Genomic DNA, 8,418 nt, shown 5'->3' on the forward strand with positions numbered 1-8,418 from the left:
TTTTTTTGTCGTACACGGGCCTCACTGTTGTGGCCTCTCCCGTTGCGGAGCACAGGCTCCGGATGCGCAGGCTCAGCGGCCATGGCTCACGGACCCATCCGCTCCGCGGCATGTGGGATCCTCCCGGACCGGGGCACGAACCCGTGTCCCCTGCATCAGCAGGCGGACTCTCAACCACTGCGCCACCAGGGAAGCCCAGTCTTTTTTTTTTTTTAATTAAAGTATAGTTAATTTACAATGTGTTAATTTCTGGTGTACAGCAAAGTGATTCAGTTTTATATATATGTATATATGTATGTATGTACATATATTCTTTTTCATAATATAATCTTTTTTTTACACATGCATTTAATATCAAATATATGATATTAGGCAGCTTGCTTTCCCTGGTTCCAGCTCTGCACTGGAACGGTCATTTCTTGCCATCCTGGCCCAAATAATTTCATCAGTTTAACTCCATTCTGTGATTAGGAACTTAGACTTAATTCTCCTATAGGTCATTGCAACTCAGATGTGATTCCTTGAATCCATAGAGAATAAAAAAGCAATAGAGTCTCCAAACAGTAAGGCCTTGGCATTTGTCTCTTCCAGTTAAATTATGATGGGATATGCGGAGTTTCTTTCTTTCTCTTGTTGGTTAGATTCAACCAGAAAAATCTGACTGTAGTATTTAAAGTAAAGTTTTAGGAGAAATGTCTTTTCCAATAAAGTGATCCAGCCGATGGGCTGGGCACAAATCTGTAGAGATGCAGTCCTTGCCCTTCCTCTTCCATGCTTAAAACTTTGAGTTGGAAGGGGGCCCTGGTTCATGATATATTTTCTTCCCCCCACACCCTCCAATAGTATACCCCTTCCGCCCCACCTTTACTCACCTCCATTGCCCCAGTTTTCAGTCCAGAAGCCCTGCTACACTCTTCTTTCCTAAATATGGCATTTCAGTGTGACCACCCTCATTCCTTGTAGAATAGTGGGATATGAGACTTTCAAATTCTTACCCTCTTTCTTTCACTTTCTTAGTCTGTTTTATACACCAAAGTGAGCAATTGTCTAAAGTTAGCACCATGAGTTGCTGTAAATCCTTTGAGTAGAATCCAACAGACGTTTACCAAAATGTTCATTCTTTGCAGCAGGCTATTATTATTCTAGACACTGGGAACCCTCAAACAAGTAGCAGAATCCCTGTCCTCAAGGAGCTAATAATCCTGTGGGAAAGACAGATAATATCCACTGATATGTAATCTGGAGGGATCAGCGCTGTAATGGAAGTGCAAGCAAAGGATGGTGGGAACAACGGCTAGGGCTGGGGGAAGGTGGGGATTTAGGGAAGGTTTCATAGAGGGAGAGGCATTTGGACAGGGCTTTCAAGGTTGATAAGGATAGGTAGGATGTCTGTGGACTAGGAAGGGGGAAAGTTTATTCTGGCATGAAAGAGTGAAAATGGAGCTTTTAGAAGTGGCACATAGTCTGTGGTGGAAGCTTTGCCTGTGGGTGTGCAGAGGACTGTGAGAATAGCTTGAGACTTGAAAGGTGAGCTGCAATTAGACGATAAGGAGGGCTTTTATCCATTTGTCGAAATTCTGCTGGCAGTAGAACTTTCTGTGATGTTGGAAATCATCTATATATACTGTCCATTTTGTAGCCACGTAGCCACATGTGGCTATTGAGTCCTTGAAATGTGGCTAGGATAACTAAGGAACCGAATATTTAATTAATTAATTAATTTTTGGCTGCGTCAGGTCTTATTGCAACATGCAGGATTGTTTGTTGCGGTGCTGGGCTCTTCCTTGCTGCACGTGGGCTTCTCTCTAGTTGTGGTTTGTGGGCTCAGTAGTAGCCCCTTGGCATGTGGGATCTTAGTTCCCCGACCAGGGATTGAACCCACGTCCCCTGTATTGGAAGGCGGATTCTCAACCACTGGATCACCAGGGAAGTCCCGGAACTGAATTTTTAATGGCATTTAATTTTTTGTATCACCTTTATTGAGTTATAATTCACATGCCAAAAGATTCATCCTCTTAAAGTGTACAGAAAATGTTTTTTTAGTGAGTCAGAGGGTTGTGTGACCATCACCACTATCTGATTTTAGAACATTTTCATCACCCCACAAAGAAACCCCATAGCCATTAGCAGCCCTTCCCCATTACACCCCCTCCTCCCCCAGCCCCTACAATCACTAATCTACTTTCTGTCTCTTTGGATTTGCCCATTCTGGACATTCTGTATAAATGGAATCATACACCATGTGGTCCTTTGTAACTGGCTTCTTTCACTTAGCATAATGTTTTCAAGATTCTTCCATGTTGATGTATTTGTGTATCATCGCATGTATCAGTATTTCATTCCTTTTTATGGCCGGTTAATATTCAGTTGCATGAATGTACCACATTTTATTTATCCATTCATCAGTTGATGGACATTTGAGCTGTGTTCCCTTTTGGGCTATTGTGAATAATGCTGCTGTGGACATGTGTGTACAAGTTTTTGTGTACACATGTATGTTTTCATTTCTCTTAGATATATACCTAATGGTGGAATTGCTGGGTCATATGATAACTCTATGTGTAACCTTTTGAGGAACTGCCAGACTGTTTTCCAAAGTGGTACGATATTCAGTTTTTAATTTAAAGTAAATAGCTACATGTGACTACTGACTACCTGTTAGACAATGTAGATCTAACAGTTTTCCAGTGTGGAGGTGGAATATAGTCTAATGTAGTGGTGAGGTCATGGGCTCTGGGGGCAGATTACCTGAGTTCCAAACTTGATTCTTCCACTTACTATCCTTGAGCAAGTTACTTTAACCTCTTTGTGCCTCAGTTTCCTCATCTATAAAATGGGAATAATAATAGCACATACTTTAGGGACTTCCCTGGTGGCGCAGTGGTTAAGAATCCTCCTGCCAATGCAGGGGACATGGGTTCGAGCCCTGGTCTGGGAAGATCCCACATGCCGCGGAGCAACTGAGCCCGTGCACCACAACTACTGAGCCAGTGCTCTAGAGCCCACGAGCCACAACTACAGAGCCCACATGCCACAAATACTGAAGCCTGCACACCTAGAACCCATGCTCCGCAGCAAGAGAAGCTACCGCCTAGAGAAGCCTGATGCGCCACAACAAAGAGTAGCCCCCACTCGCCGCAACTAGAGAAAGCCTGAACGCAGCAATGAAGACCCAACGCAGCCTAAATAAATAAGTAAATAAATAAATAAATAAATAAAAGTAGCACGTACTTTATAGGTTTGTTGGGACCTGAAAAGATATATATGTAAAGCTTTTGGAATATACTTCATGGTTATTAAATATAATAATACTTATCACTGCTATTCTTATTGGTGATCCTCAAGAGTGCATTGTGGTTGGTAAGTTAGTGTCAACTCTCAAACTAGGTTCAGAAACTGAGATTTGGGGAGTTTGGAAGTGACTTCCTTGATGCTGTTCTATATCTGAGTTTAGGTTTGTCCCTGTGATCTTTTACCTATGTAGGTAACTCTTCATGGTGAACCTATGTAGAATAGTGGTTCTCAATTGGAGACAATTTTGCCCCGCCTGAGGACATTTGTCAGTGTCTGGAAACATTTTTGATTGTCGTAACTCAGGAGCACTACTGGCATCCGTTGTATGAAGGCCAGGGGTGCTGCTAAATGTTCTCAGGGTAGTCCCCCACAACAAAGAATTGTCCTCCCCAAAATGTCAGTAGCGCCAAGGTGGAGAAACCCTTGTGTGGTACCTGCTATATCCCCTTACCAGCTCCTGACCAGTGTCGTGGGATTTGAGGTCAGCCTTCCTATGAAAAGATGTGTGTGAAATAACCTCTGATGACAAATTTCAGGTGGGACAGTTTAAAGCTTTAGTGTCCTGAATCCTGATGTTGCTCAGATTTGTTGACATGTGTTACCAGTCAGCTCATCATCGTCAGCCAACATCAACTGTTTTGACAAAAGCACATTTTTTTAGTCTGTGGTTCAGTAAGCAGGTGAGCCTCCCTAAGTCACCCCATCTTAAACCTTCTTTCCTCTCACTTTGGTCTGCCTTTGTGGTTTCACTTTAAGAACGTTTGTCTTCATCCCAGTGAAAGCCTGAGGGCCAGTCACTTTCTTTTCTGTGTCCTCCATGGTCCCACCACCAATCTGAACTGAGTCATGTTCTCAGAACTTTTTCCTTTCCTCATTCCAGATCTTGGCTCTCCTCTCATTTTCGGCCTCGCGAATGTTAGTTTGTTCTCACGCACGCTCAGCCTGCAGAAACCGTTAGATGTTCCCAGGTCGCCACGAGGGAAGCTGACGGTCCTGGACCTTACCAGAGCTGTGTCTGGAGGAGAGCCCTCTCTTCCAGGTCCAGGATGCCCCTCATCTGTGGGTGCTGGGCACAAGCTGGCTACTCTGTGGGTGCTGTGGGTAAGTTAGATGGCTTTGGATTCAGAATTCCAACAGCCTTTTGAATGCCTGGCCATCCGTACACCTGAGGGCCTCTTTCTTTCTTGCCTTAAGTTGCTGGACTGACGTTTGAGGGACCATCAGGACCAGGTGGAGCAATGACCAGGTGGGTTCATTCCTTGCCCTACCACCCCAACTGTGGGCCCTGCTGGGGCCACCGACCCCACTATAACCGCACAGACAGAGCAGCCACTGGGTGACAGGGAACGGCGACAGCGGGTCTTGGTGACCTGTCCACTCAGCTGCATACAACAGGCTGAGGTCTGCCAGTGGGCACCTCCCTTTTGGCCCATCCTTTGAAGTTCCACTAGGTGGAGCAAAGTCTGGCCAGAAACCCACATGCAAATGTGGAAACCACAAACAAAGAAATACAAATAAATCCAGAACATTGCAACATGGGAGGTAAAGAAAAGGGAAACAAGTCTCATTCTATTGAATTCTGCAGCTTGTTGATACAATTCCGGGCTTTCCCAGTGTGGGAATTAAAATAGGTCATCCTCTCAGACTTGTCAGTCTTGCCTGGATGGGGTTTTTGGGGTTTGGGGGATACTTTCGCTTACTCAGCTACATTCCCATAGCTGGATTTATTTACTTTTGGTTTTCATCTTTCCATACTTTTTTCTGTGGGAAAGCAGATGAGCTGTATATCTTCTGTTCCTGGTGCTGTCATCACCCTCGTAGAGCCACGGCTCAGTTTTGATTCACTATCTTAGGTGTTTTAAAGAATTTAAACTTGTTTTGGAAGAGATGAGAGTGAATGTAAGACGTTACAAGAATATTTGTGGTTTGGAAAGGTGGATCCTAGAGTGAAGTTATCAAAACATTTCTGTTTTGATTTTTAAATATGGAGCAAGACGGATCTTACATTGTAACACTGTTTTGTTACACATTCTTGCAGATCAGAGACACGCGCAGTGCATGGAGAAAATGCGGTGCATGGAGAAAATAATCATATTTTTCAAAATTGTACATACTGCTTTTTGTTCGCCGTTTAAAAATTAATCTTCCTCATCTAAAATTCCACCTGGCAGTTTCACTCCAATCGTATCAAAACCCAACCAAACACAGACACAATGAAAAACACCATAGCTTAGTTTATTGATCAGATTTACACTTTTGTGGTTTATTTGGGAGAGAAAGTTAATATTTGGCTTTCTACACTGGGATGTTGGAGCACGGTAGCTCTTTGGGACTTGAATATAGAGTCGAACAGTGTGAGAAGTTCATCCTGTGTACTTCTTTCTTTTTTTCTTGAGTCCCTTGTCTTTAATTATGCAAATCCCCTTGCTGCTGTTGCTGGGGGTGGGAGCTGGGAGTGGAACACCTGCACCGGCCTGATTTCTCATAAGGACCAATCTGGCTGTCTCTCCAATCCCTTTCTTAGACCCGATTGCTGCCTTTCTTTGGGCTTTGAGGTACCTTTTACCTTTTCACATCAGTTTTTAATTACACAAAAATAACACACGCTCATAACAATGGTAAATAATAGAGAAATACAAAAATACTTAGAGGAAAAAGTGAAAGTTTGTGGTTTGTTGTGTATTTTTGGTTTTTCTGCTTATGCTGCAAATTTATAGATATAGTAATATAACTCCTATGTATAAACTTACGTCCACACACATAAAATACATAAAGTTGTTGGTATGGGTAGGGTTCTGTATTTTCTTTTACTTGTTTTTAAAGTAAAAATGGGATAATTTATATGTAGTACTTTAACAACATGCACCTTTTTTAAAACCTTAATATATTGTAGACTTCTTTTCATATCGCATATACGCCTCTGATTTTGTTTTAATGCCTGTAATTGCTTTAGACCGTGGTTTATTTGACTACCCCTCCATAAAGGAACGTACGTTGTGTCCAGTGTATTGCCATTTCAAGCTGTGCTGCAGTGAACATTGTTGCACTTATTTCTTTCTGCAGTTTGCTAGGTTCCTAGAAGTGGAACTGGGGACTATGGGATTATAGGGTATGTACATTTGGAATTTGGGGCCAATAGTGCCAAGTTGCTCCCCAAAACGGCTTTATCAGTTCACATGCCCATCAGTAGCGCATGCAAGGGCTCACTTCCCCACACACGTGTGAACATCATTTCTTCACCTGCACCCTCTGTTTATCCTTGAAGATGTGCCTTCTGACGCTTAACACGGGCACCTGGGGAACATTTCAGCTTACTTTCTCAAAAGCCTATAGGTCTCGAATTGGCTTAGCTTCCAGTCGCCCTGTCTGCACACTGGTTGCTCCCTTTGCTGTGGAGTAGGATTCACACAAGGGCAGTGAGCCTCTAGCCAGAGGAGGGTAGAAATGCCTGCCCATGTGCTGAAGGAAGTGGTTTGTGGTCCCTGGAAGATGTCAAGCAGGTGGCCTGGAGCTGTTGGCCAATTGCTGTGTGGTACACAAGTCTAATTTCATGCCCGAACTACCACCCCTCCGTGGTGGCCATCCCAGAAGAGACGCCTGGAAGTGGCATTGCTGAGAGGGCAGACTCTGGAGCCAGACTGCCTCCATATAACCTTGGACTAGTTAGTTAACTCAGTATCCTCATCTGTAAAATGGGTTAATAGCACCTAGCCTGTAGGGTTATTGTGAGGGTTAACTGAATTAATACTTGTAAAGCACTTAGAGCAGTGCCTGCCACATAGTAATTACTTGGCAAATGTTAGCCTTTGTTGTTGTTGTTATTAATTATTTCAGCTCTGGGGAACTTTAAGACTTCCCTCTTCCCTTACTGACCCAAGGCTTGTTTTCAGTGGAGGAATTTAAGAATATATTTTGGTTCACTCCTTGTCCAAAATGCACGTGAATCACTTTCCATGTCATCAGCCTTGGTGATCAGATGAGAGGTGTTTTTTCAACAACTATTTTCTAATAATAAGGTATGAAAGAAATCATTTATTCTTAGAGCAGGTAAGTTAGGATATATGCTATTTTTCTGATACACGCACCACTGCAGCCTCTTGAGTGAGGAAAAGAGTAGGGGGTTGTGGTTAGTCGTTCATTCAGACCACAGTGCTGCCACACGCAGATCTGTCTGCTCTCAGCACACAGTGGACTGTACCGAGCTGAGGGACTCCCTCGGGCTTCTTGACACCTGTCCCCAACCTCCATCTGGTACTTCCTGTTCTGAGGTGAGGATGGTTTCTGAGGCTTTTTTTTTCTTTTTTGTAATACAGCTTTATTGAGATATAATTCACATACCATAAAATTCACTCTTTTAGAGTATACAATTTAGTGGGTTCTAGTGTATTCACAAGTTTGGACCACCTCACCACTAGGTAATTTCAGAACGTTTTCATCACCCCCAAAAGAAATGCTGTATCAGCAGTCATTCCCCCTCTCCCTGCCCCATCCCCCAAGTCGCTGGCAACCAATAATCTGCTTTCTGTCTCTATTTGTCCATTATGGACATTTCATGTAAATGGAATCATACCATGTGCTATTTTGTGAGTGCCTTCTTTCACTTAGCATAGTATTTTCAAGGTTTATCCATGTTGTAACATATATCACTATGTCATTCCTTTTTATGGCCGATTAATATTCCTCTGTTTGGTTGTAACACATTTAGTCCTCAATAGATGGATATTTGGGCTTTTTCCACTTTGGGGCTATTGTGAATAATGCTGCTTTGAACATGAATATACAGTTTTTGAGTGGACATATGTTTTCATTTTCATGAGTATACGCTTAGAAGTAGAATTGCTGGGTCGTATCGTCACTCTATGTTTAACTTTTGAGGAACTGCCAGACTGTTTTCCATAGTGGCTGCACCATTATATATCTCCGCTAGCGATGTATGAGGGTTTCAGTTTCTCCACATCCTCGTCAATACTGTCTTTTTTAAAATCATAACCATCCTAGTGGGTGTGAAGTAGTATCCCACTGTGGTTTTGATTTGTATTTCCCTAATAACTAGTAATGTTGAACATCTTTTTGTGTTTGTTTTTTGGTGGTTTTTTTTTTTTTTTTTTTTTTTTTTTTTTTTTT

At 42.7% G+C, this 8,418-nt stretch overlaps 1 protein-coding gene across 4 annotated transcripts in view; it reads left to right on the top strand.

Annotated features, from left to right (window-relative positions):
* Window positions 1–8,418, top strand: part of WBP1L (WW domain binding protein 1 like) — a 57,315-nt gene that overhangs the window by 3,180 nt on the left and 45,717 nt on the right. The window contains exons 1-3 of one of the 4 annotated variants that reach the window (XM_024734856.1): window positions 3,775–3,974; window positions 4,175–4,395; window positions 4,489–4,540. The exons of 2 other annotated variants lie outside the window; for them this stretch is intronic. The gene's annotated coding sequence lies outside the window, so the exon portion shown is untranslated. Of the gene's footprint in view, window positions 1–3,774; window positions 3,975–4,174; window positions 4,396–4,488; window positions 4,541–8,418 lie in introns of those variants that run through there. One more of the 4 variants, XM_024734855.1, reaches the window with a different exon arrangement.

This window comes from Neophocaena asiaeorientalis, unplaced genomic scaffold (genome assembly GCF_003031525.2).
Source record: "Neophocaena asiaeorientalis asiaeorientalis breed wild unplaced genomic scaffold, Neophocaena_asiaeorientalis_V1.1 scaffold240, whole genome shotgun sequence".
NCBI classification, from domain to species: domain Eukaryota; kingdom Metazoa; phylum Chordata; class Mammalia; order Artiodactyla; family Phocoenidae; genus Neophocaena; species Neophocaena asiaeorientalis.